The 25713-nt window shown below is 37.6% G+C and overlaps 1 long non-coding RNA gene across 7 annotated transcripts in view; it reads left to right on the forward strand.

Annotated features, from left to right (window-relative positions):
* Positions 1–25713, forward strand: part of LOC138239402 (uncharacterized) — a 90221-nt gene that overhangs the window by 46945 nt on the left and 17563 nt on the right. For 6 of the 7 annotated variants that reach the window (XR_011189875.1, XR_011189873.1, XR_011189871.1 and 3 more), the window contains 2 exons: positions 23925–24063; positions 24572–24629. This is a non-coding gene — a long non-coding RNA (uncharacterized lncRNA). Of the gene's footprint in view, positions 1–19061; positions 19116–23924; positions 24064–24571; positions 24630–25713 lie in introns of all 7 variants that reach the window. The other variant, XR_011189872.1, reaches the window with a different exon arrangement.

Raw genomic sequence — 25713 nt, forward strand, 5'->3', positions numbered from 1 at the left:
TGAATGGTTTTCAAACAGGCTAGTACAATTTGTCAATAGAATGAGCTAAAAACATTTTTTTTAATCATTAACATTAATGTCAGTCCTTGTGACAGACCACACTTCAGGTTTGTGTTTTGTTCAAATCTGGCCTGCTATTCAAAAACTAGAAAGGTGTCTCCTGCTATCTTCAGAAGAGAAATTAACATATAAATACTTCACAATGGGCAGTCTGGTGGTTAGCTCTTCATAGCAATTGGGTCCTGGGTTTAGTTCCAGTCTGCAGAGCCTCCTGTGTGCAGTTTGCTTGTTCGTGTGGGGTTTCACCTGCTGCTCCAAAGACAGGCTGGCTGAGGTTTATTGCAATCTCTAAATGTTTGTCTGGCCTTGACCGGGATCCTGTGCCACTCTATGTAATGGACAGGCATCCCATTCAGAGTCCCACCTTGTACCCCTAGGTTGTCCATTACTGTGTCCCTTATCAGGAATAAGCAGCATGCTGATAAATTGGATGAATTGAAACATCAAAACATTGTGGAAACAGCAGTACATATTGTAGCTTTAAACTCACATTTGGACAGCTTTGAAACATTTCATATGACAAGAGTTATGGTTTATTTAATTTTTTATTATCAACTTAGAACTTGTGAGGTTTAGTGAATGTCTCAATTCCCTTTGAACAAGAAAGAGTGCCTTGTTTATGCTCGACACTGATGAGTCCAGTAATGGATGATGTGTGTTAACCTTATTCCCACTGTGTTCTTGGAAGCGAAGTGACGGGCTGTTGGAAATGCTGTGAGAAGGCAATGCTTAAAACAGAAGCTGATAATAATCACAGCAGGAAGGGTTTCCCTTGCAGCCCACTCAAGACAGTTTTTAAAGAAACAGTTTTTTCTGATTTTAAGTGACAACGTATCCCTGCTGCCCTCAGGTACAGAGGTGATTAGCCTTAACCAGCAGAGCACTTTAGTACAGGGGTATTAAGATGTCTACCAAGAGTCATGAAACAGCAGTATTCATCCAGCTGCCCGACCTGAACATTGTTCTATTGCAGTGTTTATAGACCCAAGTGTGAATAGACCTGGTGTGGTGGACCATGCTAACTTAGCTGTTTCCTATATGTTGTGACATCCCTTATATATCGTATGTATATTGTATTGGTGGTGGTGGAGGGGAGTCCCCATTACCTGTAAATGCATGACTTGTATATAATCAGTAAAAAACAATTCCTAAGAAATGCAATGTCATCTTTCTCCGGTTCAGATAATAATAATAATAATAATAATAATAATAATAATAATAATAATAATAATAATAATAATACATGTTGTATCTGACTGAACAGCTGAGAATAAATCTTACACAGTTAGTAGATTGTTGATCAAAGGATCTCATTCAGCCATTTCTCTCAATAACACAATGTTTGTGCAGCAAAAGGGCAAAGCATTGCAGGAGGTGACAAGTACCAGGCAGTGAACGTTCGGCTCTCATAAAGCAAGGCACTGTATGAAAAGGCTTTCAAAGTTCTTCCGAAAATGCTTTATTCAAACAGATTTTTTGTGATCAAGAACACGTTGATCAACTCCAGAGCTCTACACACTTGACACTTTTTGAAGGGCAATTGGCAAGAAATAATAGATCTATAAAAATGGCAGAACTATTTTTAGAACTGAAACTGTTGCTTTTTTTGTTATGCACCCACCCCCCCTTGTTATACACACCTCAACCTTCACAGGCACAGGAAGGGGGATGAAAGAGTTTTTCAGACTTTTCTCCAGACATGGATCCTGCTTTCCACAGTGCCTACAGCGGAGTTGGATTGGAGGAGCGATGCAGACCTCACTGTACAGTGTTCTCACTCCTGTGATGTAGTGATAGCACTGCCATGTCACTGACACATGGCCACATGGATTTGCTTATGTGTTTGCTGTTCGGTCCTCTCTTATTTGTAAGCTTTCACTCTGTAATATGCCTGTTTTACGATAGGGTATGTGAAGTGAAGTTAAATACAAATGATTGCTCCCAGCTTTCCAGCCGTCTGATTCCTGTATTGTATAATATGGATCAGAAGTGGTATATAAGAGACATCTGCCTACTTTAATATTGTTTAAAATCAATAGCATAAAGTCTTTCTGGCTGGTAGAAATTGTCAAAAACCTATACAAGGCTATTATTTAAACAATAACGAGATCATCTATTTTGTGCCAGGGAGGGGCCAGATGTGAGGCTATGTCATGCATGAGCACAGCTTATTTCGCAGAAGTGAAAGTTTAGCAATGGTAAGGGAATAGGAAAAGCATGTGCAATTTTTGGTTGAGTTTTTGTCCTGTTTATATTTTGAGTCCTTTCTACACCGTGTCAACATTTAAATTGCACAATGCCCTTTCCTATGTGCACTTTAGATAAATGCTCATGTTTCCTGCTCTCGGGCTGGCCATGCCGACTCTTCTGGGCTGAGAGGAAGTGGCCATCCAGCGTCCATCCAGCTGGGATTCAGTTGATGGCACTTCTGTACTATTACTGTATTCTTTTGGTATGATGTTTGCCTGTGACAAAAAGAAAACGTTCTGCTGCTCTGTCTGATCTTTGAATTCTCTGATTTCTCCCACCATCCCATGAAAAAGCTCTCATTCACGGCTTAGTCTAAGCTCTATTATACAATCCTGTCCTGATGAAGGCTGAATGTGCACCCAATTCATTTTGCTCCTTTTTATAACTTTTTACTAGATAGCACCTTATTAACATTTGGGTGTGCTTGTGTTTCTCTCTATTATAACACCATGTCACTGCGAAGGGCGATCCCATTTAATTAAAAAAATATCTTAAAAACGTACCTTTTCAACTTTCTTGCCAAAACAGGCCTAAATGCTTTTGGAAGGAACCATTAGCATGTTTTTGGACTTTCCTTCCCCAATTAGACAAAATTAAGGAGCTTAGGGTTCTCTCTTTCTGCTCTAGTACAGTGGTGTTAAGAGTAATGTGAACCCTTTTTTTAACAGTTAACCAGGATATTCTTCTAAGAAAAAAGGGATTCAGAAGTAGCTCAGCTGTTTTTTTTCATAGTGTTGGTGGAGCCATGTAATTCATGCATTGCCAGTTGCAGTTTCCATCATGGTGGTACAGAAAATGTGATGCTTGGATTCCGATGGTTTCAACTGGCCTGGGTGTCATCAAGCCTGTCATTACCAGAAAGAACTGAATATATACAATATGTACATTTAACATTTTTGACTTTATAATATGGAGCTCAAAAACACAAACAAGAGCCTCGACACTCACATACAAAGAGTACGGTGGAACATGGATTTTTGTAACCTCTACGAGTGTAATGCGTGATCTTGGTGTTCAGAAAGTATATTTTGGAAGAAAATGTTCTTGGCCAGGAGCTCCTGAGGGCTTATCCAGCAAAAGTTCTTGTTCTAGCACAAGCTCAGCCTTATCATCTTGATGTTGATGGCTGAAGAGCCATTATTTGCCAGGTTGTTTGCTGTCTGTGACTGAGACATGAAGCAGAACTAGCATGGATGGCTCTGAAAAGTCCACATTTTCCAGGGAGCACATCGGCTCTTTTCTTCCCCACTGTGGCTGTATGATGGCCCTGTAAGTTATATAACTATTGCCAGTTCCAAAATGTCTGAGCATAAAAGAAAATTGATAACTCCATATTTGAACAAAAGTCGGGAAGTATGAATTGAGACTTTAAGCTTTTGCTTTCCTTTTTTAAAGTAATTAATTCACAACTGCTTACCAATTTCAAACTAAATATTATTTTGGGTGATTTTGTCTGTAAAGGATTGTAATGCATGCCACTTTCATAGTATAGTTACACCTTAAATGTGTTTAAGAAAATGTACTTGTTGTTTTCCTGCAGTGGTTTCCTGTCCTAAAACACACCCTTTTGTACAAATCTTACTACATAAACAGCAGCTGATCTGCGGGTTTGAATCTCAGTGACACTGTTGTATGCAAAGCCTGCTTATGACAGTGTGAGTTTCTGTTGGTTTTATTTTTTCTTTATATTTAGTACATATTTTATTATTATTCCTTTATATTGCCAGTTAAGTCACTAAGAGAGTGCAGAGTACTCCTTCATGCGTCTGAGCATTCACTGGAGCAGTTTGAGTGAAGTATCTTACTTCGGTGTACAAGAGCAGAATCCTCCCTAGAATCAGATTTATACACATTTCTGCAGGGTTTTTTTGATTTCCTAAAATTTAGGATCACCAATTAGTTTTTGGTGATTCTAAATACAAACTGGTGTTGTATTTACCAGTTGTGTACTGTTCAAGCAATGACTACGAACCACACAACAGCACATGGGAGAATGAGAAGTGCAGGCAGACTCTGCCCATGCCTTCATGCCCTTCAATCCCCTGTCAGATGTTCAGTGCCAATTGGAAGACAGGCAGGTCCCTCACGGACAGCACTGCAAACCACTGTTCAGTAGCCCAAAGGGGTCGCTATGTTTGCAGAGAGCTGAGACATCTTTGACTGACTTTCCACACCTCATCCTTGGCATTTCAGCCAATTGTCTGCCGCCGCTAGGGAAGTCCCAGACACAGTCAGCCAGTGACGTGACCCAGGATCTAACCCACAATGTCAAGGATTATACAGCTTAATTTGCATTTCGGCGAGCGCTTTTACCAGTTGAGTCACTTGAAACACCTTAAGATTTGAACTTTTATTTGATAAAGAAAACGACAGATGTACATGTGCAAGGTGTGCACGTTTTATACTTTTCCAATTTGGTCTGATACGTCTCCAGTTTAACTAATAATTTCATTCTTGGCTACTCACTTGACATGTGTACCTGTCATTTTCTGCTGAATGAGACTGGACAGGAAGCCAGCGGTCCAGTGTTGTCTGAGATATATAAGTTTAGAAGATCTTTTGATGACGCCTTTCACTGTGCCTTAATTAGAGTGGGTTCCTGGAAGAACATGGGTTATAAAAGGCTGTGTATAGTATAAGAGTTACACTGAGGAAATTATTTTGAGAGTTTGAATCAAAAGCCTTTTATTCTTTGCAGCTAGGCTTTAAAGTTGAGGGCCTCACACAAAGAGTTAAGGAAATGCTTTTCCTTCCAGTTATATTAAAATCAGCTGATCATCAGCTGTCTACCCCTGAACCCACAGACGCGCAGAACAGCAAGTACTTTTTGTGCTTCGGTAGTGATTTGTTTTACTGATAGGAATGGAAAGAAAGGCAGTACTTTTAACGCCACAATGGTTGCATGAGATTTCCTTTTGATAACACGCTGTAGTTAACCTTTTACTGAGTATGCAGGCTCTCTGTATAGAGGATAGAGATGAGCACTTATGTTCAGACCATTTCAGAGAAACAAAGCCAAACACAACAGTGAGAGGCCAAAGCTAGGGGAGAGCAAAATGCTACATCTGCACTTGTGAGTGAAATTCACAGGAAACATTGAGCAATACAGGTGTGGTGTTTGAATATATTATACTGAACGTCTTAGAAAGAAACCTCAGTGTTGACTGTCTGCTGCCAAACGAGCCCACTGTCGTAAAAGGCCTCATTTTCTTTTACATCATAGAAATTTTAGATACATAACATACTTGAGTAGTGCATTCAGTACATTAGTTTCCTTTTTTCAGTAAGTAATTTAAAAAAGTCAAATAAAATTACCATGTATATTTCTGTATTTTTAATCCCTAAATTTACACATTTTTTAAAAAGAGATAGAGTGATATAGGGTATATAGGATAGGAGTTAGACTTTTGAACACCACAAAGAAGAAGATATCCAAGTGAGGTTCTTTAATAGTCGCCTTCTTGTTCGAGCAGTTCATCGTTCAGTAAAACTCCACATGAATTTGACAGGTACAGATATCCATAACGCTGACACTATGCTGGAAAACATTGTATGTTCTCTATTGCTCTTATTTGTGTCTTTGATGTATATCTATGGCTTAGGGTACTGTAGTTCACTGACTGCTGTCATTGCACTCATGTGACTCAGAAACCCTTCCGTTCTTTTGACACTGCAGGCTAGTACACGAGGTGAGCTGAATAAGTGCACATCAGTGCAATCCTATTTTATCAGTCGCACAGAGTAAATGTTAGGTGATGTGCAAAACAAAGGCATTTCCAGTTTACCAGGAATATCATATATTTTCCTATAATATAATATTGGACGGCATGGTCGTGCAGTGGTTAGCACTGATGCCTCGCATTACTGAGGCCCTGAATTCAGTTCCGGGGGTGCTACCTGCATGGAGTTTGTATGGTCTCCCTGTGTTCTCATCGGCTTCCTTTGGGTGCTCCTCCAAAGACATCCTGGTAGGTTACGTAACTTTACGACTTTACTATTATGGTGTATGATGACATTATGAAGTGCACATACTGTATCAAACATCATTACAAAAAAGGAGCGACAAAATTAAAAATGATAGTCATCAAAAGGTAAAATTTAAGCTGAATTCTTTTCAATTAAAGGAGTTTGAGTAGGGCAGTATGGTGGTGCAGTGGTTAGCTTCCTGAGACCCTGTATTGGATAAAGTGGTTAAAAATTTGGATGGATAGGTAATATATTAAGAATCTTTTACAAGTACAAGTTGTAAAGAGGTATTTGGATATTTGCCAACAATGGTACCAGACAGCTGGAACAGAATAGAAGGGGCGGACAGAGACCGTGGAACCACTTAACCTGCACTCTGTTTACTTTGCTCTTGCAAAGTTATGAAACACAGACCTTTCAAGCCACATTCTTGCTGCCCACATAAGGTGAGGATCCTTAGAATGGAGGGTCCAAGGGTGGCATTGTACTGCCATTCCAGTAATGAATCAAGATATTCCTTCTTTCTATTCTGCAAGAAAACCGTTGCTTTCTCACCATACTTGGTACTTAGTACAATTCATAGTACAAGGCTGAGTCCCCTTGTCGAGTGATTCACTGGTATGAAGTCTACCAAGAGAAGAATGTTGGTAAAAAGGGGCTCTCCAGTCACTCATTCAGAATCTGCTCAGACTTTGCTGTTTGTTCAGCTGGATCTATATCATTAGCTGGTTGAGTTACCCTTTAACATAAAGATAGAGTCTTACAACTGAGTAGCAGCAATTCAGGATCTGTCATGTTCTATGTTGTGAAGAGATCATAGAGCCCTGAAAATCATAGGTAAACAAAACCTCATTCATTTCTTAGAAACATACAGTACACAAAGTGAGCTTTTTACTTATGCGTTGCAAGTCATTTTCTATTGTGAAATTACGTGTGGACCACACTCATTTCTTAATGTTACATTTGATTATGCATTTCCCATTCCAGGAGTGATTTTTTGGCAGTCTTGGCCTGTTTTTAATCTGCTGTGATGGGTATCATTGATGTTACTTTATTGCGGAATACTTATGGTTATTTTTAAATATACTGTCAAAACTCTAATACAGTACACTTAAAAATAAATCTTTTTGTTTAAAGACATATACACTGTATAATATACAGGTGAAATATACAGTACAATATGCATCTGACCCATAAACCATTATTTTTCTGACGTTCAGCAGTGGTTTGTTAGTTGTTCTTGAATATATACAGTATGCAGTTTTCTGTGGGCATATCATTTTAATATCATTATTGGAATGGTGTATATCCACAGATTAAATTAATTGCTTGCCCCTGTGGATCTGAAATGATTTGGAAAAGATGGGTAAGGACTATCCGAAATATCATTTAAGTAAAAACTACTGTTGTGGTAAATTGTAGGACACTTACAATGTGTCACTGTTTCTCTACAAAAAGAAATATACAGATAATAAAATCTGGGATACTAGGTTCTAAAAGTATAGTTTTAGGAATAGGTTCAATGTTCATAATTAATTAGAAAAATATATTGAAGTATATTTAAAAACACGGTATAATGAAATATATTAAAATGTATAATCATTTAAGTATGTGATCATATTTAAATAGTTTGATAAATGTTAATTTTTTTTGTAATTTTTATATGTATTTAAAATGGATCATTAATGAACAAGTATTTTTTGTTTGTTTTTAACATCTAAACAAAGACAATTACATGATAGGTGAACACATCAGGATGCTAATTACAGTAGCTAAAAGATATTTAACCCCAATCTTGCTTAAGTGACAAATATTTAAATTTCCTTCCTGCCTCCTCTTTGATCTGTAGTTTAGTGAGACATAATCCGTATTTAACCTTGCGCTGAAGTTTTGCCACAACTTTAGAGATCACTGCAAATAGCCTTGCAGCTATTTATACCTTGTTGTGATTATTATTACAATTATAATATGGTGACAATGAGGCAATATATTTAAAAACAGCATTGGATTCCTTCAGAAAATATGTTTCCTTGGTTTCTGAAGCTGAGATGTATGTGCACAAGCCTCACTTTTGTTGAAACAGTCCCCTTCTTCTGCAGTGGTGCCTGTTCCCTTTGTCACAACATTTACGACTTACGATTAAGTTCTCATGTTTAAAAAGAATATTTTCCGTCTTTTTTAAAACAAGACAAATTAAGGTTTGAAAGCCGATGGGTTTGCTTGTTTTGATATTGCTTCTTTTATTGGTTGATCAAAAGCCCTCAACCAGCTGCTTTGTGATGGGTTGAACAATGTAGTTTCGCCCGCCACCCATTCTATAAAGTATTGTCTCCTATTATGCATCCTAAATGCACCTTCTCATTATTCCTGAGCACTTTGCGTCTTTGTTTCTTTCACCTTTGGTTTTGAGCTACTACACTTTTCTCTTGCTGTTAACCAAATATTGGGGTATCTAAATCCACACCGAACTAACTTCAGTATGTTCAGTATTTGGCAGCCAGAATCCTGAACAGGTCTAGTGCAAATGATCACATTACTCCTATCCTGGAGTCCTTGCACTGGCTTCCTGTCAGGTTTCGTGTCGAATTCAAAGTCCTCACGCTCCCCTGTAAGGCTCTGCATGGCTTGGCACCTCATTCTATAATTGTGATTAATTCTATGAGTGATGGGGCCTTCTCTTGCTATGTCCCAAAGCTCTAGAATTATATCCTTAAGGATCTCAGAGAGTCACCTTCCCTGAGCACTTTCAACTCTCAAAACCTTCTTCTTTTATTTAATTGCTTTGCTTTCCTGCTTTATTCCAAACCTTTTTATACATGTATACATACATGTATGATCCTGCTGTCATCTCTCATGTGTTTTTTCCTTACTGTAAAGTGCTTCAAAAAGCAACTTTTAAAGGTGCTATATGACATAAGGTTTGTTGTTAAACACAATAATAATTTCACATTTTTAAAAATGTTTTTCTTAAATAATTAGATCAGGTTAATTGACGGTATTCAGACCTAAGATTGAGAGAAGCACACATAATCAGGACACTTTTTTCCTGGGACAGGACAAATGAGAAGGGTGAAAGAGGAGTTCTTCCTCGGCCGGGAATTGTATGTTATGCGCCAGTATGGAAAAGAGAATCCGGCGGTTGTTCCCAGGAGTTTCTCACAGTAGCTGATTCCTTTAGCCTTTTTCAAAAAATCCTGTATCCTGTTAAAGCACGTGTCAGGAAGCAGGTAATTACCCAAGGGAAGAGCTCCTGATTTTTTTTCAATGGGGATTACCCAGCGATGGCAGTACAACACTCCACATTCCAGAGATCTGTTACTTCAACACTCAGAGTTATTGGAGGACCCCTGTGCTGCAGCTTAGCAAAGGTTTGCTTAGGAAATAAAAAAAAGTAGTTGATGTCTAGGTTTAATTCATTAATTTTTCCAACTATTAATGATGTTTGGTTCCACATCAGGTAAAAAGTTATTGCCTTGTGGTATTTTATCCCTGAAGACATGGAGGACATGTGTGATGACCTTTTCATAGATAATCATGCTTCTGTTAGAGTAAGGGACTGATTGGTAAAGTAATGCTGTCTGAAGAGCATAGTCTGCTCCTTTAACTTCAAATCACTAGTCTTTCACTTAGACTGCATGGTAGGGGCTACCCTCTTAGACTGAAACAGGGGAATACAGAGTACTACTCCAGACTGTAGGATGCAACAACAAGTCCAGTGCAGGAGTATTTAGAGCAGAATTTAGGAGGAACGTATTTTGTTATCTAACTTATTTTGATCTGTGGTGGTGGTAGGGGGTGGAGTTGGAACAAATATCAAACTGTGTTTTGGAGAATAACTCTTTGGTATTTTTCGAGAAGCAGCTGCATATGGTCATGGGAAGAGCAAAATAGGAATACGAGTCAAAAAGGGTTTCTGTTATCTGTGGCTTTTTTATGGTCCTGTTTTGTGATTTACTCAATGAAGAGATGAGGCACTCAGATTCCACTGAAAGCATTTAGTGTCAGTTACACTGGTTATGGTTCTGATGAATGTGCTGTACTTCAGAAGACTGCATAATTTGGTTTTGGACCACCCCATTACGTAATCCGATATAATCAAACAGTTAAAATGCACTGGCAGTTAAAATTTGCAATGCAAATCATCTCCATTTGTTTTTCATAAATGCGTAGATCTTTTTTTTTATTCTTTTCCCTTTGCTGCCAAAAACATAGTCTGGCTTGCCAAAAAGGAAAAAAAAGAGGAATTAAAATCAATAAACACCCAGGGCAGATATGAAAAACCTATGTGTACTCGAGGATTAGAGGTGAATAGAGTTTTTGAAATGTGGGAAGTGAAGTAGAAATACAATCTTTTGTTCTTATTTTTAAGTGACTGGACATAAAAACCCGTGATGTGCAGCATGTGACGAGAGATTTAAATTTTTATCTTTGGGGTATCATAATGATGATACTGTAACAAAAAAAATGTTACAGTAAAAAAGGACAAAACACCCATTAAATTGTTGTGCAGATGGCACCCATTGAAAAATGAAAAATATATTTTTTAATTCATTTTTTTCTTGTGTAGCCCATATAGAAAAGAAAAAAAATAGTTGTTAGTTTGCTCTCATTTCAGTTCATGAGTGAGGTATGGTGTAATCACAGAGCTTTGGCCAACCAGAAGATGAACAGAGCCTTCACTGTATGGCCTGCTGTTGCTCAACCAGAGACAAGAGGTGCAGGTATTTTCTGAAGTCAGAATGTCACAACAGACTCCTACATATGACAGCATTACCAGTGGCGGTTTTCTGGGCATGATCATAAAACCCTCCCTATACCGGAGAGAAAATATGATCCAATGGGAAATACACTAAGAAAGGAGTTGGGGATTTATAGGTGCTTTGGCTTTCCATGTTAAGAACAAGTCATTTGTTTCATTTTACTTATAAACCTTTGTTTCCCAATGCCTTTCGTAATAGCCGAAGCTCAAAATAAGCCAGGGAACATTGTTAAACTGTCTGGGTGAAACAGTTTTATAAAACTCAATGTGAGTTTCAAATTATATGCAAATGCACTGTTTGAGTAATACAGATAAAACAAGCAGCATTAGAGCAAAACTTCAAGAGATGAACGCTATGCTTTAAACAATTCTGTTTTTCAAACTGTATTTTATCTGGGTAATAAAATTGTGGTGTTACTACAGGCTGTTTTATTAATGTTTTGTGACAGTTCTCTTTTCATTGCTTGCAAAACCTGCTCTGATGTGCTCTTGAATTTTGTAGGAGGTATGTCACATGAACCGTAACATGTACATGTAGATTTCATTCTGGGATCTGCAACTATAATAAAAATAATAGTAATAATAATATAGCACTTTTTTGGGTACTCCACCTTAAGCATTTTACAGGCAATGAGGACTCAGAGTAATGAAGCCAATTTATAGATGGTGCTTATTAAGAGGCCATGATTGGTAAAGGCCAGGGGGCAAATTTCTCCAAGACACCAGGGTTACATTTACATCCCTACCCTTCTCGAGAAACAGAGGATTTGTAATGACAATGGGCAGTCAGGACCTCGGTTTTAAATCTCATCCAAAGGATGGGATGTTATTTTGTGACACCTGAATAAGACCTAGACCAAACATATAATTGAGTATCATTCATCTGTGTTTCTGTATTTCATTCACTGTATATGTTCTATTGTGACCAAAACATTACTTACTGATTTTGTTATTGTTGTTTTTTTAAGGGGAAGTGACAGTTATTTGCATGTGTAAAGTAAAAAGTCAAAAAACTGCCTTTTGTCTGTTCCCATGAAATTAAAGTATTCCATTAGATAAAATAATGCAGACAAGCTTTCAAATGACATATATCTATCACACTATTTTTTATTGGAAGCTTTTTAACATTTTGGACTCCTTTGTTTAGTTCAGATCTTTTAGTTCATGTATAACTGTGGTTTTGGTGAGGATTAATGGCTGAATCACAGTATTGTGATGTGAAGGGCGGAACCTGACTTTACTATTTGCCCTTACAGAAACACCCTTAACATGTACATGCTCGGGTTTTAAACCTGGACTTGTGACATAACAAATTTTGTTATTGACCAACTAGAAATGTACAGTATGAGTGCTGTGCTTTGTTAAATGAATGAGTTAAACATCTTAAGGATATGGGCTGTTTTGGACAGTCAACAGTAGAATAATCAACTGATGACATCTAGGATGAACTTGAGTTTAACTTTGCCTACATCTGCTCAATCTGTGGGAAACATTAAAAAGGCTTATAGTTTCACATTTCTTCATACTCCTGTCAACAGCTTATGAAATTTGTGCCCCACTGTTTGTAGGCATTTGTAAGGGCATGTGGATACCAAATCTCCATATGTGATCAGGACCTGATGCAGAGTGGTTGACATTACTGTCACTGTGTTATTAAGTGGTTCCATTTGAGCTAGGAGGGAAGGCTGAACTTTATTTTCAGTGTTTACTGTTAAGAGAACATGAATAAGCATAATACATGTGTGCAGACTATTAAACAAAGATATAGTGTTACATGTTATTTGTAAAGTGTTTTGTTAGTATTAATTTAAATAAAAAAATATGTTCCTAATTAAATAATCCAATTATCCACAACATAAATACTTGCTGCAGTATTTTCCATTTAAAATGAATTTGTTCTATCATCCTATTACAAATGTAAAATATCCTACTGTTTAGTATCTGGTATTTAGTATCTCTAGTATCTGATTTATATAATATTTTTGGCTAAACATTTTACTCTCCCAGTTTCTTGTATAGCTTTCATTACTTTATTATCCTAAAGTAAATACAGTGCATGTACACTGTAGGTGGTAATCCTATACAATGTTGATACAAGAAAATGATTAATATTAAAAAGAATGAAATCTGCTTTTCAGTGTGTCCTTTAATTACAACTATTGTTTTCTTCATTTTTCTTTATTTGTTTTGTTACTGTTAACTGTCAGTATTTTGAAAGGAGAACTATTCTGAGCATATCAGGGCTCCTTCAATATATAAGACACTTAATAACAGTAACAATGGGGCTTGAAAGTGCTCAGCCTGCTCATTTTTATTTTATCAGCAGATGTGTTGTTAGCTGAAGGAATGCTGAGGAAATGAGGTAGTGTAACTTTATTAGTCTCTTATGCTGTTTTTTAAATTTTTCATATTGAACATCCGTGAGCACTGGTTCGCTTGCCATTGGATGGTGTGGGAAAATGTCCTGTTTACTTCCCTGCATCACAGAAGCCACTATGTTCTGTTTATTGACTAAGCAGACACATCCTCTAGTCCAAAACCTAACGTCCTTTGAAGAGGTTCATCAGTAGGAAGGCATTTGGATGGCAGGATTCCTTTCAACTGCTCACTGATGACTGCGGTACTTGGCAAACTTACAGCTCATTAGACCACCCCCCCCCCCCGAATGGGATTGCGAAAGGAATAAAAAAAAGTCTTGGCACACTTAACTTCTTTTTTTCCATTCTTTTCAGGAGCTTGGGTGTATCCGCAGTTGTTTTACTGACTCTGATACTTAGTACCGTTGACAGACACGCATGACAGAGCTCTGTTTTTTTATTTGTCTTTCCTTCTGTAGCCACATTTTTTTAATCATGGGAATTTCAACAGGTGCTTTAGCCCTGTGTCATTTTTTCCTTTCCTGGTCTTTGGTGGTTAGAAAAAAAAAAGCGTATGTCTTGATAACTTATACATTTGTTGTGTAAATTGTAGCCAAAGTAAAATTTTTTTACAGCATTTTTTTTTCTGTGATATGTTATAAAACTTATTTGAAGAGTAAGTCAGAATAACAGACAAGACTACAAGGGGACTTGAAAAGAAAAGACGCAAGAAAAGACACTGACAAAGTCATCTTATTGGACAAAATGAATAGTCAAACAAGAACCACAGGACACAAATGGAAAGGACATGGAAGGGGTTTAAAAAACTAGGAATAGGACATACTTTACTCAAAGAGATGTTGGAGTGTGGACCAAACTACCCGCCATGTATTTATAGCCAGTTCTTAGATTTCCTTCATGAAATGGCTAGATGAGATCCCTGAGTCGCTCGGAAGCTACTAACCATCGAACGTACCAGATGGGCTAAATGGCCTTCTCTCATTTCAAAGCTTTCTTATGTTCTTATGCATAACGTCACACTCACTGACATTCACCAGGGTGGTCCACACAAGACCTTGATTCAGCACTAAAGATGACTTGGCTCTGCTGTGGGGTCTGACTCCTTGCCTCCAATATACTAAAGGCATGATAGCATCGCTTTCTTGACAAGTGAGTCACATTGGTTCCCCGATGTTACTTTGACTTTTAACAGGTTAAATCATCAAATCATCTGTGTCCAGTCATCTGCCTCAGAAATTAGGTGCTACGGTGTTTACATAGCAGTCAAAGTCCCTCAGTTGTGAAATCCAAAATCCGTCTACTTAAAAAAAACACAAAATGCAAAAGTGTTAAAATATCTTTTGCTACTCAGTATAGATATAGTATTTATTATGTTTTATTCTCGATAAACTTTTTAATGTTTGGTCCTCCAGCCCTCATTAGTTTGTGTTCCAGGACGATCAATTAAATAAAGCAAATATATAAATGACTTTTTTTCTGTTATTTTAAGGAATAATAGTCTTGTTGTTACAATATTTTCCTGTCCCAGAACTGTTCTTTGACATCCTGACTGAGTCACTCTTCCACACTTGAATGCGAAGTTGAGGATGGAGAATGTTGCAATGTTCATGCCTTATTTACAGCTGCTTCCTCTTTCCATCTGGTTTTGTGTACAAGGTTCTATATCAGTCTCTCCAACCAATTCCTCAGAGCAATAACCAGAGTCTGCAAGCTTTTTTAATCAGTTTTCTGATTGATGTTTGTTGTTTAAAAAAACGCCTGAAGTGATGCTGTGTTAGGGGGCACCAGAGAACAAAAGTGAAAAAAGGGGAAAACAAACTGGAAGAGCATTTTTGCTGCGATAAAATATTGGAAGAAATAGTACACTGTACCCATTTACTCACAGTTAGGTAACATCTCTTCTCTGACAAGCAGATTCCTGTGGCTCAGCTGAGTTCTGCAGCATAAACTGAGCAACAGTGGATATTGATTCTCTTGCTTATTATCCATTACCTTTGTCATAGGCAGGCTGCAGTGACACACTGCTCTCCCACTGACACAACGTGAATTTCACAGGTCCTGAACAGTACATATTTGTATGAAAGTTCATGATTAGAGAGAACACTGGTTTTCATCCTCTGCAATGTAGAACTGGCCCAGATCAGACTATGATCCCCTACTGAATGAAAATTGCAAGCTCTTTCTCAATGGAATGCAAAAAGAAACCTTGAACGAGTCAGGAGACTGAGTTTTACTCTTTAAAAATGATGGAGTATGTAAAAAATGTTCAAGTGAAAAGGAATGGTTTGCTTGGGAAAAATGGTTTTCCTTTTCATGTGTTTAAAGGGGGGCAATAATTGTACAAGTATAAAGACAAAGTTCATCCATCTCACATCCTGCATAATAACATCCAAAGGTAAATTAGAATATCTGCCCTATAGTTGATTTATTTGGGTGGGGTTCTTTTTGAATTTTAAACACTGTTTTTTTGTGACGTATTTGTCTTACCAAAACTATTTTAAACATTATGCTAATGCATGGGTTTTTAGTCTTTTGTACAAATTGCCTTTAGTTAAATGGATGAGTTTACTTCTTATTCTTTAAAGATGCAGCCTGAGTTAACATCCCCCAGAAAAGGGTAAGAGTATGAAACAAATAAATCAATCAAAAACCTGAAAAGGATACAAATCAAGTGCTATAGTCAGGTGTGCTGCAGTAATTCTGTAATGAAGGATCAAAACTCTTGAGATATTTGAGAAAATGGCTCAATTTATCGTGAACTGCACACCGATTAACAATTATCCTTAAGTATGAAACTTACAGGGACATCCTCTTTAGACAAGTTACTAAACCACTTATTTTTAAAATTAGTTCCTAAAGTTCACATGCATTCAGTTCACCACTTTGTCATCCTTACATACATACTGTATACTGCAGTACAAACGTACCTGTAAATCAAGACAGGTCATACTGTATATAGAGTAAATTTACTTCAGTATGCGTAGTAAGGCAAAGGAACAAGTAAACGTTTCTTCCATGCTGAAAAGAGAAGAAAGAAAACACAAAGTTTCAGCTGTGGAGCCTTCTTCAGGTGTGAGGCTCCACAGCCGAAACGTGCTTTCTTTCTTCTCTTTTCAGCATAGAGATATTTTAGCTTAGTTGCTGTTTTGCAGACTCCAAATAAGGAAGTGAGGATGAGGGTCCTAACAAGGACACACCATGGGCTAGATTTGAGCAAGGGGAAAGGCTAGACACTTTCACCCTGGCCCAAGCCCAGTCAGGCTGGCAGTAATTACAGTAGGTGTCTGTAGGGTCACAGGGGTGACAGTCTTGTTGGTGACAGTCCCTCAGTACCATCTCTACTGGGCAACATTGCAATGGAATTCTGCTGCCAATATTACGAGTGTCAGGAAAGGCTGTTCAAAACTGCTGCTATTCATCCCAGCTCCAGGGAAAAAGGGGTGAAATACTGCCCCCTCAGAGAAAGGGGGTAAGAGTCATCTAGGACCCCAGTGTCACAAGGTTTGGACCAGGAAACATGCCTGTGCAGGCCCAAGAGGTTGACAGGATACCTGTTTCTTCCAAACAAGACTGTTGACATTGGTATGGTTGTTCCTTGGTCAGGCATTGTGAGTGGTGTGAGGAGAAGACAGTATGGACAAGTTCTGTCATCTTACTTCCCCTTTGGCTAAGGGGATGACCTGTGGGCCTCTATTACATGACCTGACCAGCAATACTGATCGGCTAGGTGGTAGTTTTAAACCAGGAAGTGAAGGTGCACCAACTATCTATTTGCTGGGAGTAGATTTTTATCAGGGGAGCTCACAGAAGGGAGAAAAGTTACAATTTGGTCTGTGACTGTGTGTCTGTTATGCAGCTTAGCCACCAACCAGTCATAGAGAAGAAAGTTTAGAGCACAGACAGAACTAGCTTTTTGTCGTTATTTATTGTTATTTTCTTCCCACTGTACATAATTACTGTTTTGTGCCATATTACTACTGCCTTTGTGCAACTATTTTCATGAAGGCACATCTCCTTTGATAATCCCAGACCATGCCTCCTAGTTTGCTATCACAGTATACTGTATTCTGCTTATTGTGGCATGCAGGATTTTATGTTTTAGATACAGGAAGAAGTCTCAAATTGCTTGTTTAAGTCAGCCTATAACTATTTCTTCTTTTTTCCTTCAAAAGCCATCACATGTCAGTTGAGTCAGACATTAAGTGACGTCTGAAGGTTTAAATTTAGAGTGCACTGTTCATTCAGATTTACATACATGCTCTCTTCTAATTACTTATATTCTTTGAGGCAGCTCTTTAAAACAACCTTTGTCTGGTAATGCACATTTTATGCACTTTGCATGGAATACTTGCTGTATAATTTTACATTTTACAGAGGCATATGGAACTGAGCAACTGTTTCTGTCATCTTATAGGGTTTTAAAGTTTAAAATGAAGTAGGAAACTCAGACTTTGGGAGTGATGCTACATATTGGGCAAAGCTGATATTTTATCCATTCTTCTTAAACTTATCCCACTTATACTATTTAATATTAATAGTTTATTATGTGAGCTTGATTTATCTTTAGGTGTTTTTGTTTCCTGTTTACAGAAGAGTTGTAAATCCAGTCTAAAACCTGCATGAAGTAGTGGAAAACCATTGCATAGATTTTGGGTAGATTTTGCTGAATTACACTGCTGGAAATACTGTACTCGGTCTGAAGACTGCAAAAAGCTAAATTCCCCTTGAATCTTTTTGCATGTTACACCAGAGTGGAGATGCATTTGCACAGAGGTACAGCTGTGGTCTCACAGATTTCCCCTGACGTCAGTATTAACTTTACATGTGAAGTGGCTCCACTGACGAGAAAGACCCTTTGGGAGTCCCAAACTACTGAAGGGGTTGCTCCTCTCGAGATTAGCTAATGGGTTTTTAACCTTGGGTCCCAGGCATGGAGGTTTCTGCATGTCTTGATGTTCCTGAGGTTTATACTCCTCGAAGTGCTCTTCTGGAAGTAAATCTATGCGCTATTGAAAAGTTACAATTCAGCTTGTGTTTCTGTATTTTTGTGTATTTCGTGAGGCAATATTCACAACATAATCCCTGCCATGAGACACAACACAATGTGATAAAAATGTGATGTCCTACACTGGTCTTGTATCAACAGAAGTGAAAAATGAAAAAAATATAATCATTTGCCACTGTTTTCCATTATCATGTCCAGTCTAGTACAGTACAAAATAGACAATAGGTTTCTTGAGCGCAGTTTGGTTTGTGTGCACAGAGATTTTCCACTGTTTGTTTCACACTGGGGGAGGATTGATTAAGCTCTGGCCTCTGAAATGAAGGGCTGTAGGTTCACGTTCTAGAGGGGTTTTTGCTGTGGTCCCCTTTAGCAAGATGACTAATTCAGATTGCTTCATGCAATACTCTGTTGAATCAATATGTATTTTCCAGATCGCTGTTTCAATGATGGTTTTTTCATAATTGATGTATGTTGTTAATGGCTTTTAAAACAAGCTTTAAAATATTATACTTAGTTTTTCTGTTGTATTCAGGCTCTGTACTTGTCTCTTGTCTCATCCTTGGTTTAAAATGAAGGATCTTCTTGAGATATTCATCTCTGTCAGATGAACATATCTAAAATACTAAAATGATTTTCTTTTCAGAATTCGCACAGGTTACATCCTAAAATCTGGAGGTTGCTTCAAGTTATCGAAAAGGTATTATTTTTCTCAGGATAAAAGATGTTTAGGGTGGGGTGGTGGTGCAGAGGTTAACATTGCTGCCTGGGTGTGATTCTGGACCTATGGTGCTGTCTGCATGGAATTTGTATGGTTTCCTCCAGCTGTCCAAAGACAACTGGGTAGGTCACTGGTAGGTTAATTGGCTTCTGAGAACACTGGCCCTGGTGTGAGTGTGTGTTTGAATCTGTCAGCCCTGTGATAGACTGGCATCCCATCCAGGGTACAGTGTACCCTGCCTTGCACCCACTTCTTGCTGAGATCCAGCTCCAGCTTCCCTGTGTCCCTGAATTGTAGGAAGCTGTTAGAAAAAGGATGGATGAATGGAAAGGTTGTTTAAAAATTTTAATACTGAATAACACATTTTAATTAATTGCAATACTTTGTATGTTATGTCATCAGTTCGTACATTCTCCTAGTTGAGACGTAAGAATCTCAGCACGATGTGGGCTCCATGTTTTCTCGAGATGTATTTTTAATGGTTCTTGTTCCTTTAATTGACAACAATTCATTCCTCTCTGGCTACAAATAACCTGTTAATAGTTCATTGAGTTCGAGTATTTATGGTACTTGACTTACGAAGGATGTCAGACAGCCGCATAAACTATCTGAACATAAATGTCTAAAACTGATCATTTAACACAACACCAAGCTACCAAGCAAACCTCTTACCCTGACCTTAAACCTAACCCTATATAAAAATATACACTCATGTGAAAATATGTTTTTGTGTCTACTGGTCACCTTCTTTCAAAGATTATTTATAGCAAAATGCACATCATAGTTGTGCAGTTACAATAGCTAAGGTGAGCCTGTACATGACTGCTTCATTTTCAGAATAGCTACGAAGGTCTCATGAATAAGAGGTGAAAGTTTGCTGTATACAGTATATCACATCTTATAACAATGACACTGGTAGTACAGTTTTCGTTCAAATTTTGGAGAGATGCTTTTATTCTCACAACTCACACAAATAGTCTTTTAAAACGGTGGAAGACTGGCTTACTGACAATTTTTTGGGGCTTATGATATTCTAGGACAGTTCTGTGAGATTCTGGCCATTGAAGTTGTCCAGCCCAGCAGAATGTTAAATATAAAAGCCTGTCTGAAACTTATAATTTCTTTGAAGAAAGAGCGTATGAGGAATTGAACCAAGGACGAGGAACAAGGTAAAATCTATTAAAAAATTAACATGAAAAATAGTTTTCTGATTTTGTTTTGTGCAAATATTTTTAGCATCAGAATAAGGAACTGAATTAAACTAAGTTTTGTTTTAGTTGTTGCCAGAAAAGAAAAAAAAACCTTGAACGTAATGGAAAGGGAGATATTTCTTCCTGTCTTTTTTTCGATTAAAACAAAATAGAATTTAAAGAGTTTTTCCAGGCTTCAGAGGGCTTTTGACTGAAGGTTAAAGTGGAACTGGCTGCAAGCATCCATCACATAGAACCTCAGGGCTGAGCAAATATGTGCTACAGCCATCTATATGTTGGAGTCTGATAGACATCTTTCACTGTGGAAGAATTGAATTAAACTACGAAGGATGACATATGTTATCAAAGGTAATGCAGATTCAGCTGGGGATGAAGGGCTGTTCTGCAAGGTGGTGTACCATCAGCAGGGATGCAATTTCCCTAATGGAGATGGTGTTATCTCTTTTTCAGAGTATAACGGGGGCTTTGAGAATGCAGGGTGAATGAAAAAGAAAAAAGGGAACGACAATAAAGAACAAAGAGCTTACAAGTACTGTAGTATCGGGTTTCTATTTCCCCTTTTTTCTTCTGCTGGTGGGCGATTGTGTAGTGTTTTGCCGGAGAACGCTGAGATCCATACAGCAAGAGGTCTGATAAAGTACAGTGTGCTTTTTTATGTGGGATCATTGACTAATAAATATGGTTCATTGCTGCTATATTAATATGGCATTTTGATAATATGTGTACAGGTATAAGATTTTTTTTCATTCATGAAGGAGCCATTGTTTCACAAAGCTTTCCACTACTATAGATTTGGAACAGGGGATATTGTTGGCTGTTTTTCAGACAGAAACACAGTTAATTGGTCGCCACCTCACTTTGTGAACTCTGTTCTCAAGAGGATTTCATGGAAATAGTTTCTTTTTTTAGTACTGGAGAAGTACTACATCTACTACGCAATTGTAATTTTTTAATTTTTTTGTAATTGTGATTTTCTTAATTTTTCCTCAGGTACTGAGGAACATTGTTATATTTTCCTCAGTACCTGATTCTATGATTGGTATCTATTTCTCTCTGGTAATATTGAGGCTGCAGAGTTTGAACAAACCAGGGCTTTCTTGTTACACTTCCTTGTGGAAGATTTAAAGAGCTTCTTTTAGCAGAAGTTAATGTTTATTGGGATAAAGCAAACTGCAAAGGAGTTATTTTCTACTCAATAACTAAGGGGAGAAATGAAATAATGAAATTTTAGGTACCATATTTTCTCTTTGTGAAAAAGCACTTAATTCTTTTAAGGTTACTGCATAAGCATAAAATCTTTCCAAACTAGGCAGGAGGACACTGCTGACTCTAAGCCTGGCAGACCTTTTTTGCTTAAGCTCTTAACATGTGTTAATTAAGAGCCTTTAGTGGAAATGCAGCCAACTATGTGCCTGTGAAAAACGAGAAGTAAAACCAAAAACCCATTAATTACACGTGTGTAACTAGGTGTGATGGGGAACTACAATAAAAGAGTTGACACTAGTATGGGAAAATTATTTCAAATTTGAGCACGTTTAAATTATTCACTTGCTAATCAACAGGAACCTTTAAACAATTTTGGTTATATTAAAGTACTGTAATGGAGTGGTGTGGAAGGACCAAATGGCCGTAGCTTCTGTTGACATCTCCCTAATACACTCCCAGCAACTCTAGTGCCAGTCTTCCTTCTCTGCTAAAGACAGGTACAGCCTGAATCCATCCTTTATGTTTTCTTCTTTTTCTTTTAAGGTGCTGACCTATAAGATGTTGAAGATGTGTAACTCCTCTTCTTCTAAATCAATTGTATGGTGACATTCAATTTAGTACATTCAGAAAGGTGTCATTGCTGTTACTTCAACACGCTAAATGTCAGCATTCTGCCTATAGTATCTATTGTGGTAGCAGAGAAACTGATCATTGAATGTCTAGTGAGTCAATGCATTTCTTTTACTTGTTGTGGTACAAAAAAAACTAAATACAAGTCACACAAAAATCCCCCTCTTCATTTTCAATTATTTTTCAATTAGAGTTTACTTGTGTTTCCTGTCATCATAAGGCATCATAAACAACTGTTCATATCCATTTTTGTGCTCATGAAACAGAAGTTGGAGACTTGTTCTTAGTTCTATATTTCCCAGCTTCTTTAGATAATAAAACTGGGGGCGAGGTTGACACTTCAGTTACTTTCAGTTAGGGAGAATCTCTTTATTACGAAAATGAAACCTTTATCTTGGAAATGCGAAGATACGAGCGCAAACTATAGGTCACTGTCCAAAAAAGTAACTCACTTGGACTTTGTGGTAGGCATCGCATATCGCATATTTAAATGCTGCTGTTTAATCAAAAGACACAGACACATTTGAATCGTTTATTACAAGTACGTCATTTACATTGTTATGACAAAATCAAGCACAACTGCTTAAACTGCCTTTTGGAGTCTTAAAATCAGTGTCCTGAAAAAAATATTTAAATTCACTTCCTATCTTTAGCTGTGTTCTTATTTGGAAAAAGAGGAGGTGTAAACTGAGGAGGTGTACCTGAAGACCTGTGAAGTGAACACTGAATAAGACGTTATACTTTTTTAAGTAAAATGAAAAACATGGTTCTTCTGATACTGTTTATACTGAAGGGAAGTCTGATCTACAAAACACAGAAAAAATGTAAAAAAAATAACCAAGACTTAAAAGACCGTTTTTCTTAACTGTAAAGCTTGCCATCCAAAATTACACAGAAACCTGAATAACCTCACCTTTTGTAACTTAGCACACATGATGGACACCTTAGGACCCAATAACAAAAATAAAGGTAACTGTAAGCAAAGGAATGGACAAACTACTTCACAAAACGAAGAGGGAAAAGTGGCAGTGATCAGATAAAGATGTTTTTTGTAGGTCTGATGAAATAGAGTTTCACTGACCAACATGATTGGCATGAGAATGTCAGGAATGCAGAATCACTCAATTGGATGCTGAGGGCAGCTAACCATGTAGAGAAGGGTTACAGGCTTTTTTTTGTTAGCTCAGCTTTGGATCCAGTCTGTAAGACTAGTCGACTGAAAAAAAGCCTTGTCTTCCACAAAGAAGAATGTAGTTCTTTTTCCCTTTTAACACAAGAGGAATAAATCTGATAAATCTGACCATGAAGACAAAGCTTGACCTGCTGCCATGACTTTTAAGAGACTGTTACACAAACCTTTAATAATGTACTTTTATGTTTGGGTTGTTATGCAGCTTGCATAAAAACTTTACATGTAATAAGTGTGCCTAATGCTATCTTCCCAATAGGTGATGAACATTAAAATATGAATGGCTGGTGTGAAACGTCTTTAATCACTTATGATGTTTTAGAAGATAGTTTTGAAACAAATGACTAGTGCCGTTACCTAGATTTTCATAGTGCAGGCTAGACATATTTACTTATACTGTATGTGTTGTTGATGATGAGGTTTGAATTAATTATCTTTACCATGTGTGCAGAATTGTGGGGTGCCACAGCAATAGTACTGGTGATCAATGCAGTTTTCATAGAGAAATGTTGCCATTTTATTAAACATTTTATCATGTTTCCTACCTTTCAGGATGAAGCTTTGGGGGCTGTACTGCAGATACCAAGGGGATTTTGGGCCAAGAAAGACTGCACTGACAAAAAAACTATTACTCACATTTCCCCTTTAGTCTGGGGACAACCCCTGCTTGATCCCCTCCCAGGACTTCAAGGTTAGCTAATACACACTTTGCAGTTTTCAGTTTTCAATAATTTCCAACCACAGTGAACCATGTGTGTCATATAAGAACACTTATCGTTCTCAGAGTAATCTCAGGAAACTGAAACTGAATCATCCTGATTTCAGCAAGTAGGATCACACAGGCCTCTTGCAAACTCCAGTAGATCTTTTTAACATTGCTGTAGAAGTCAAAACTGACAAATAAATATGTGCATTTTCCTGAGAACACTCATTCAGACCCCCTGCTGACAAGACAGTATAAACAGGATGTTGTTTAGCTGTGGGGGTGGTGAGTTTTTCAGATGTGTTGATGTTTTTAAATGAAAAAGTAACAACAAACTAAGCAATGAATGCAGAACCTGTCAGGTGAGTGACCTCAGGTATGACTGAAAATGTCTCAGGGCTCGCCATTAAGAGGGGACTTGAGCAACCAGGAGACCACAATTGAGTGAAGTTTAAAAAACTCTGTTGTGACACTCACACTGTTTTGTTTCACACAGGTCTGAAACTGCACATGAACCTTCACCTTGCACACAGAGTGGTATTTGTCAGGATGAGGTACTGTATGTTCAATCATTTTGCAATGAACATTTGATTCCCAATTAAAAAGCTTAGGTACTTTGAAACCAAACAATAAAAAAAGAAACCCCAGTAAGACTGAACTGTGATACTAGATACTAGTCTGCAATTTCCCTCATGGGATCAATAAAGTATCTATCTAGAACAATCAAATCAGACTTGTCCATTGAGTAATAAATGGAAGTAATCTTTTGTCAAATAGCTACTGATGTCTTTATATCCATTATTTTTATATGCTAACAACTGCTCTTAAATCAAGTTGACTTTTATTTTGCATCCTATTGGAGCAACAGGCCAATCCAAATGTACTTTTTTCTAAGTTTGTTTTAACCTTAATTTTTCTATTTCTGTGTATTAGATGAGTTAGCATTGCTGCCTTGGGTCCTTGGGTTCAACTCCTGGGGTGTAATTTGTATATTCTTCCTGGGGTTCAAATGGGTTTCTTCCAGGTGCTCCAGTTTCCTCCCACAGTCCAAAGAAATGCTAATAGGTTAATTGGCTTCTGGGAGAACTGACTGTGGTGTGTGTGTTGGTGTCTGTGTGTGCACTGCAATGGATAATGTATTGCATAAAATGGTTATAAAATGGATAGATGGATGTTTATTGGGTTATTCTGAGTATGAGGCCTAACACATAGTATGTAGCATTACAGCTTTGCACCTCAACAGCACTAAAGTTGTCATTGTTTTCCACAAGGTCTTTGTAACTGACTAAGTCTGAATGTGAACAATTTATCAAAGCTACTTCTCGGTAACCACAGACCTTGAATATTAAACATTTTCACTAGTGCGCTTAATTTCTTAATTTCCTGTCCAAGTCTAGCTTGTGTGAAATATCACTGATTTTGATGAGCAACTTCAGTTTAGATTCAATTTCTCAGCTTCGTGCTTCCATCAGATATGTGCTTTTTTTTCCAGTGCTCGCTCAAACCAGTTTTGAAAACGGTTTGCTTGCCAGTCTCTCTAGTTTTTCACAGACACCTTTTCCTACAAAAGCCACATAGAATTTGCTAAAACATGAATACAAATGAACAAAATTAAGTGCTCAATGCCATAGCAGCAGG

Source organism: Lepisosteus oculatus, chromosome 6, assembly GCF_040954835.1.
Source record: "Lepisosteus oculatus isolate fLepOcu1 chromosome 6, fLepOcu1.hap2, whole genome shotgun sequence".
Taxonomy (NCBI): Eukaryota; Metazoa; Chordata; class Actinopteri; order Semionotiformes; family Lepisosteidae; genus Lepisosteus; species Lepisosteus oculatus.